This window comes from Dioscorea cayenensis, chromosome 15 (genome assembly GCF_009730915.1).
Source record: "Dioscorea cayenensis subsp. rotundata cultivar TDr96_F1 chromosome 15, TDr96_F1_v2_PseudoChromosome.rev07_lg8_w22 25.fasta, whole genome shotgun sequence".
NCBI classification, from domain to species: Eukaryota; Viridiplantae; Streptophyta; class Magnoliopsida; order Dioscoreales; family Dioscoreaceae; genus Dioscorea; species Dioscorea cayenensis.
This window is the reverse complement of record NC_052485.1, coordinates 10,891,291-10,900,071: the sequence shown is the minus strand read 5'-3', so window position 1 is coordinate 10,900,071 and position 8,781 is coordinate 10,891,291. Positions and strand designations below refer to the sequence as shown.

Here is an 8,781-nt window from a genome sequence, read left to right as displayed (position 1 = left end):
CTGTGGTATCCTGTCCTAATTTTTTTGGACCTCTTGCCTCTTTTTCGATTTTTGTGCATGCATTAGGGGCAAAATGGTCATTTTGCACTAGTGGCATCTTTGCATGATTGCTCAGTAGGTTGTGTATGAAAACCATGGGCAAAACAGTCATTTGGACATTTTTCTTTCTTTTCCTAGTATTGAGGGCATTGTGGTCATTTCCATTTTCTTTAAAAAAAATAATAATTCTGAAAATCTGAAATTGTTAAGGATAAGAGAGCAACGTGGCTCTCATCCCTTTCTCTCATTTCTCTTTTCCTTCTATGCTTTTCTTCTTGTTTTCCTTCTTCGGCCGAGCATCCAAAATTTCGAAAAAAAATTCATCGTCGAGTTGTTCGACAAATCAATACCCCTATTCCCTTCCACCCACTCTCCGGAGCTTGGTAAGGCTTCGATTCAAGGTTATTTCTTTGTATTTTCCTCGTATTTAATTGTTTTCGAAAATCCTTGAAACCCTAGAAATCAACCTTGGTTTGAGTTGTTTCAGGACTCAAATCGAAGCCCTCTATCTTGTGATTCATTTGTGGGTATGTTTGTGAAGAAATTTAATGATTTGGAGTTGTAAATCGTCGATTAACCATTGATTAAGGCCCAAATTCGTGGATTACTGTAGTAGTTCTGAAAACACTGTAGCACCAAAAAAACCTTGGTCTTTTCTTGTATTTCTTTGGTCTAAATTAAAGCCCTTCTCCTAGGAACTCATTGGAACTTGTTTTACTTTGATCTGAGGTCATTTGGGTCCAAAATGACACCGTTGTCCCCTAACACTTAGAGTTACATGTTCGACATGTAACCTTGCATTCGTATACATTTTAGTTTCTGTTCTGGTGTTCATTAGTTTTTGGATTCTTTGTTTGACTCTAGGTGACGAAGCTTCCTTCCAAGAGAAGGAAATTGCCGACCTGTGAGCGCGTCTCAAGACGAGACAACGTGTTCAGTGAGTGGTTTAATTGTTAATTGCATAGATTTAGTAAAAGTATGATAGTATTTCTTTATATGTTTTATATCATGAATTTGATGCTAAACCAGATTTCATTTGCTATATATATATATATATATATGTATATTTTGAGTATGGAGTTATTTTAGCAAAGATGGTTCTAGTATACTTATACATATGTATTTTGAAAGATGCATGTTTACGTGTATATGTATATGTATTTTACATGCAAAGGCAATATAGATTGATGTATATTTCAGTATTTAATCATCGTATGCTTGATTTCTCGAGTTGGAATTGGGGAAAATTGCATCGTGGCATTTGAATTTTTGATGGTGACATGGACATTAGTCCGCCACTGCAGTGGATGGGTTCCACGGTCCGGCCTAATGGGAGGCAGCGTGATTAACCCTAGTTTACCCTGGTTAAGAGATGCGCGAAGCCATTGATATGGGGTCTTTTATGTGAGAAACCCGCGTCACCACACGGGAATCTAAGTGGCCAACGTCAAGGTTATGACTACCTTGATGGCTCTCAACCTAGTAGTGACGGCGGCAAAGTCGGAGTGTGTTTTTAGGCCAATTACTTGAGATTGGTTTTATCGTTCAGTTGTGCGAATATTCATATCATTTGTGAATTGTGATGAGGGGCGAAGCCCAGTTGTCGTTCTTAGAATGGCAGTCTCTCACACATAATGATATTATTTTTGGATTCTGATGAGGGGTGAAGCCCAGCTGTCGCTCTTAGCAGGGCAGTCTCTCACAAATATTTATATTATTATGGACTATGATGAGGGGGCGAAGCCCAGATGTCGCTCTTAGGATGGCAATCTCTCACAAAAAGATTTATATTTTCATCAGAAAATTTGACTTACCTGTACTATTTATAAATCATTATGCTATCTGTTACTCTATTGAATATTTGGAGCTACCTTGTTATAGTATTGTGGTAATTACTATTTGGAATGCTTTACTACTCTGTTATATCTATGCTATCACCACTCACTGGGTAACATCTGTTACTCAGTACTCTCTGTTCTTCTTTCTCAGGCTGCGACGTTGGACTGGGTTGTGCTGGGCATGCAGTAGGGTGACTTACTCTTTTTCTCCTTGTTTAGGTTAGTGCAGTGTGCATATAAATTTTATGGATCCACTAAACTCAACTTTTGTGTATTTGTATTTTCTGGTTGTATTTGGAACCCTGCCTGGTGTTGTAGTGGCGGTTGTTTCCCTCTTCAGTTCATTGTGGTAGCTGGTTTGTTTTGAGCCTTATGATGACTAGGAGGTAGGATGCGGTAGGGTCCACTCTTTGTTGTTGTGGCGGTTTCCACATGCCCGGCTAGAGTTGGGGCGTGACACCATCTATCCTGGGGGTTTTTTAATCTTTCAAGTCAAAAGAATCACCATTGATTTCCTCCAACTAGAATAGAGTCTCTAGAACTGACAAATCCACCCTAGGTTTGTTGGCTAAGAGCATATCCCATTCAATTCTAAATTGTAAGGATCATTTATAGCCAAATTGGGATTGGAAAATGGACGTGAAGATTAGACCAATCTCCTTGGTATCCTCAATCTTGCTGTGATTGTGAGTAATGTGGGAAATAAAATTTTGGTTTCTCCTTCTGCTTGCCACAGTATGGAAGAATTTAATGTTCAAGTCTTCTTCCTTAAGCCAAGCTAGTCTAGAACGCTGATGCCAATATAATTCTTCTTGGTGAAGGAGGTTGCCTAGAGTAAGACATAAATATGACTCCCTTTCTAGTTCCGTGGCTGAAAAGTTGCAAGTCTCCTTACATATATCTAGGGTTTTTTTTATAAAAAAAAGCCACCAATAACTTTTTTTTTCTAACAATTTTGATAAACCATGTTCTAGGGACTAGGGTGAGTTTTTTTTTTGACCACACGCCGTCACGTTGCACATCTCCGCATGCAAGAAATACAGTACCAATACTATGAAGTTGTTGACGTATTAAACTTTTATGAATAAAAAAATAAACTTGGAGGACTGTGTTTGTGGTTTTTATATGAGTGCTATATAAAAAAAAGAAAATAATTAAAAAATAATGGCATGCTAAATGTGCCATATGACCATCATTGTCAACTTTAATGTCATCCAAAGTAGTCAATCCAGTTAACGTTTACAAATAGAAAGGTCAAATTGATCGTTGTCATTGAGTTTAGAAACCAAAATCAACATTTCCAATGTTCAGAGATGCAAATAAACAATAAGAAAGGCCTCAGTGGTTTTAATTGGAAATAAAAAAATGAAAATGACATGATAAATGGCGTGCTTTAGAAATTTTTGTGTTGTGTAAAGGTGAAGTGATATTCTCATTTTGGTTATATTTCATACTTTGTGATATAAAATGTCAAATTTTATTATCTTACAAACTTACCAACAATGATTTCTTGTTGTGCTTTTCTCTCAGGTTTTAGAATTTGACAGCCCTAAGGTTCTATTAGCAAATAAAGAAAGTGCTTTCTCTAAGATGGTTCAAATCTCTTGAAGACTAGCATTTCATTGAATTCTTGGCCATGCATTCACTTGGTTCATTTGCCATTCAAATTTTCCAAGATGGAAAAAATTCTCTTATCAAATGATGAAATTAATTAAAGAATAATATAGAGATGATGAAGAACAAGTTCAATGTTTCTTCTACCCAAATGTGTTTATGACGAAGGAATTATGCTTTTGCTATAGAGTGGTTGTACCAATTTCATTCTAGGTAATTTCAATGAAAAAATAACTTGTCAGTCACACATGAAAATTTCATTTAAAACCCATAAGTGCTAACTTGTAACAGTGGTAGTGGGGCGTGGAATCCCCGATCCCTGTGGGGACCCAACCAAGTGGGGATGGGGATTCCCCAATTTTTTCTCTACGGGAGCAGGAATGGGGATCAACTTGTCCCAGTTTCCTTAGATAGGATGGGGACAAGGAGTGCTCTCTAAGCATTCGGGGACCCCCATCCCCTGTTAATTTATTTTTATTAATTATATTTTTACCATTATAATTCTCCAAATTTTATTTTTTAAAATAAAAATTCCTTGGAATATTTTACAAAGCCCTTAAAGAAGAAACAAGTTGATTTTGTGAGTGGCCTTTCACGTTTGGGATTCAAAACGTTGGGTGGTTTCATCGAGCTCTCGGTGTATTCGATTGTGTAGTTGTACTTGTATAAGTTTTATGTTTATGGTTTTCTCTATATTGATAAATATTTGGAGATTTTTTTTGTAAGTTTTTGATATGTTATTTTGTGGAGCTTTATGTTGAATGATTTTTATATTTTTCATGAGTGCATTGGTATTCAATAATTTTTTTTAAAAAATTAAATTTATACATGTATTAGCATGGGGGATCCCTAGGGGGTCGTTTCCACTCGGTGATGGGCATGGGAGGATTTTTTTCCACCATGGAGATTTGGGGACCCCATCCCTGTCCATGGTGGGGGCAGGGATGGAAGGCCACTCCCATCCTAACCCCGCCCCATTACTACCCCTTCTGACTTGTTAGAAAAGTTTATAAATTAAAAAAATAAAGAAATTGCGCTTTTATTTAGTTTTTATATTTTATATTTTTTAAAATACCTAATTGATTAGATAGATTCATATTTAGAAGATTGGATTTATTTATTTTTTATTTATTTATTTAAATATTTATTTATTTATTTATTTTGATAAATATGGACAAACCATAACTCTCAATCATTATTGTGAGAAGAATCATCATTGTTTTGTCTAATAATTATTTTTTCCTCATATTACTTGTTCATTTTACATATTATTTCTTTTTTCCAATATTGCTATAGGTTTATCTAAAAATCCTTCAATTTTTTCAAGAAATTTTTCTATAATATCCATGGGGATCTTTTAATGGAAATTGATTAAAGTAAATTAATATGTATTCTCATTATTTTCTTTTATTCTTTTTATTGCTTCTAAATATGCTAATCTATGATTTAACCTACCAATCACTTTTCTTAATTCTTTTATTATTGTTTCTTCTCTATTCATTCCCTGTAGACGTAACTTTTCAAAATGAGCATTCATATCTATATTTATTCTATTTTGTACTTGTTCAATTTTTTATTCCAAAGTATATCTTATCATTTTAGAAACATAAAGATTCATTTGCCATTATTTTATATGATTCTATGGTATTTATACAAGTAATTTTTTTCATTTTACCTATTTATTACTTGTAACTTTCCCATTTTAGTTCTAAGTTTATAGGATAAACTTCTTAACTTTTTAATTCTTTTGAATTTCAATGCATGTTTTGGCTATATAGTTTTTCAAAATGTTCACTTGCTATTTTAATAAGGTTTTCACTTATCATTTCAATTTCTTTATCTAAGGCTAAGCCTAGCATGTTTATTCTCCCATCATTTTCTTTACATGTTTGGTTAATTTTAATTGTATTTTATTAATTTTTCGATCATTACTTTTAATTGCCTAAGTTCTCTATTTATAACTTCTAATGTCTTAACAGTTACATGTCTTGTGATATGATTTTCTTTTTTAATCCGGTTTTCATATATTCAAGCTTACTTAATATTGCTAATATATTTTGATGATTTTTCTTTAATATAGTAGTTGCTAATGCATTTCTTTCTAATAGATGTATTCTAATTTCTTCTAAAATTTCATGTTATTATTCTATTATAATACTTAAAAGGATTCAATTTATTTAAAGTTTTCTAATTTATTTGCCATTTGTAATATACTAGATGCTATATGCTTTTGGAGATATATTTCTTCTTGTCCTATTATAACAACAAGAAACTCAATTTTTCTACTTCCCATTTTTATCTTCTTTTCAGATAATACTAAACCATTTTCTTGGCACTGTTTTAAAAAAAAAATTCAAATGTTGCACATGCTCTTTGATAGATTTGCTAAAAATAAAATATCATCTACATAGGTTATAATAAAATCTAAAAACTTTCTAAATATATTATTCATTTTTCTTTCAAATACTTGTGGAGCATTTTCGATACCAAAATGCATGGCAGTCCATTCATAATTTCCATTGTGTGTGATAAAGGCAGTTCAAGGCCTAATTTTGTTTACTAAAGGGACTTGCCATAATCCATATTTGAGGTCAAATTTTCTATATATATATATATAAGTGTTTTTTATCTTATTAAGTAAAGCTTCTTTATTAAGGAGTGGACACTTGTCATCTTCTTCGGTATTATCATTTAGTCTCTTATAATTAAATACTATTCTACTTTTTTTCTTAATGATCTCACTATGTTTATTAACTATAAAGGTTCTAGTTTTATGTGATCTTTAAGTTTTAGTGATTAATTTTAGTTTTTCCAGATCTTTTTATATGTTTTTGAAATTCTTCACCTTCATAAGGGGTTGCTTTTATTACAAGGCATGTTAGTCTTAAATCAATATTTATAATTTCTAATTTGCAGATAATATTTACTCTGTTAATATTTTTTACATGGTTTTCATCTATAGTTCCATCTTTCTAAGTTTTCGATCAATGGTTTTAATTTTGTTTTATTAAATCATTTTCTTTTTCTAAATTTATTTCTTCATAATTTTCTATTTCCTTTGGAATTATTTTCTCAATAAAATTTTCTTCATAACTAATTCTAGGTGATGTTAGAATACTATTCATATGTTTACATATAGTATTTTTTTTTCTCTCTAGACTATCAGTCCACCATTTCTATGTTTTTTTGTTTTACATATCAATTATAAAGGAATATTTTATTACTAATAAAAATGCGTATTTACAACCATAGGTTTTTTTTAATAGAATTTTAGTTTTTTTTAAATAAAATAATTTTGCTATTAAAGCATGGGGCTTTTTTAAGTCTATATATTTTGGTAAAATATGGCATCCAACAAAAATACCTAAAGTTAGTAATGCGATATATACTCCAATAGAAATATGTAAGTTACTGATAATTAGAGGCATTTTAGTATGCTTTTAAGTATATTTCAGTAATGATTCTGTGTTCCCCAAAGATAACTAATACTATTATCATAGCTCTTAATTTAATAAAAATATTCATTTCTTGATGTTTGAGTACTTTATGGTAATTTCATGTATTTCTTTTGATTTTTTTCTTGTATACCATTGCGATACCTATTATTATCATTATGCTTAATTTAACGAAAATATGCTCCTTTTGAACATTAGGCACTTTATGGTTTTTTATTGTACTTTTTTATTTATTTATTTATTTATTTTGTTGTTGTTATTATTATTATTATTATTATTATTATTATTATTATTATTATTATTTTATACCCATGAGACATGTAATGTTTCAAACAATATATCTAATTTAATGAAAATATGAGCACCTTCATAATAATACTTTTTTGTGCATCCTTTGATACATAAGGGCATTTCGTTGTTATACTAGCCAAGTTTTTGATGCCTAAGCCACATCATCAATTCATTAACTCTTATTGATTAGATTATCTTCCATAATAATTATTATACCATAATATGTGTCCTACGATCATTTTATTCATCCTTTTAACTATTCACATTATACATTTTAATAAAAATATTTCAATATTTAATGTAATAATTAGATAATGTATTAAACAATATGTTTGTAAAATACATTATGGAAATATTTTATAAAAATATATGAATTATAATAATTATTTATTTATTTATTTAATATTTTTAAAAAATATTTAATTTTTAGATGATAAAGAAATAAAACCTATTTCCCTTGTATTTTGTTGATCAGCATAATAACTTGCATCAAAATTTTCGGGGTTGCTTTCAGGAATTGGAAGGTCATTTGTTATTGTATTAGGTTGTTGGCTTGGCATACTCAAATTAAAAAAAATCCCAAAAACATAGGATAAGCATATTGAAACTTGGTTGATTTTGGACATTTTGATATAAGTTGGAGAAAATTTTATGATTTAGATAATTTTGCGAACTTTGAAGTTATTGAAAATTTAACATATTTGGTTGAAAGAAAGAATTTTGAAAAAATTTTAAATTTGAATATTTTTTTAAAATATTTGGAGTTTGGAAAGATGGAGGAATATTTTTTTTCATAATTGTTAGCTCCAGTAGGGTGTATGTGTTGGTTTATCACTCAATCACTCATGTAAGCATGTACATAGACATAATGCAAAGCAATCAAAAGCAAGAGAAAAGAGATACACGAATTAAAACCCCAATTCGGCACACAACTTGCCTACATCTAAGGGGCCAAGCGCAAAGATAGCAATCCACTAAAAGAGAGAAATATAAATGAGAGCAACTCTCACTCTCATCCTCACAAAGGTAAAAAAATAACCCTCTCTAGATTTGCCAATGCCCACTCTCACTACCCACACACTTGGGTCTCTCTCCGGTGGTTTATCCTAAATCTCAGAGTAGGGTCTCTTATATAGACATGTCTACATGTCTACGTCCCAAATATAGTGTCTCTCTCTTTTAGAATCAATATGGCTTCCTAACTAAGACACCTTCCAAAGTTAGACGTTTTAAACTCCTGTTGTAACTGAGCTTTCAATGCGGCCCACCTACTAATACTAACTGAGTTCTAGCTTCTATTGCAACACGACCTTGCGATGCATCCAACCCTCCTAGTTGTGTTAGTCTAAGTTGATACAGTCAATTCCTCCCAGGCTCTTCCTGCCAGCAACTAACTTGTCTCCTCACATTATATCAGCAGGTCCTTCTCCTGAGGGTCGCATCCACCAAGGCGTATCTCCATCTCACCAAAGATGGTCTTCAAAGATCTTTAAAATTTCTTTCCAAACTTGATCTCCATTCATTCAAGTTTGGTCTCACAATCT

The 8,781-nt window shown here is 31.6% G+C and overlaps 1 long non-coding RNA gene across 1 annotated transcript; it reads left to right on the top strand.

Moving 5' to 3' along the window:
- The first annotated feature begins 309 nt into the window (after positions 1-309).
- Positions 310-2,172, top strand: LOC120276728. Its single transcript, XR_005541364.1, has 3 exons — positions 310-422; positions 904-976; positions 2,029-2,172. It is a non-coding gene; the product is annotated as an uncharacterized LOC120276728 (long non-coding RNA).
- The last annotated feature ends 6,609 nt before the right edge of the window (positions 2,173-8,781 follow it).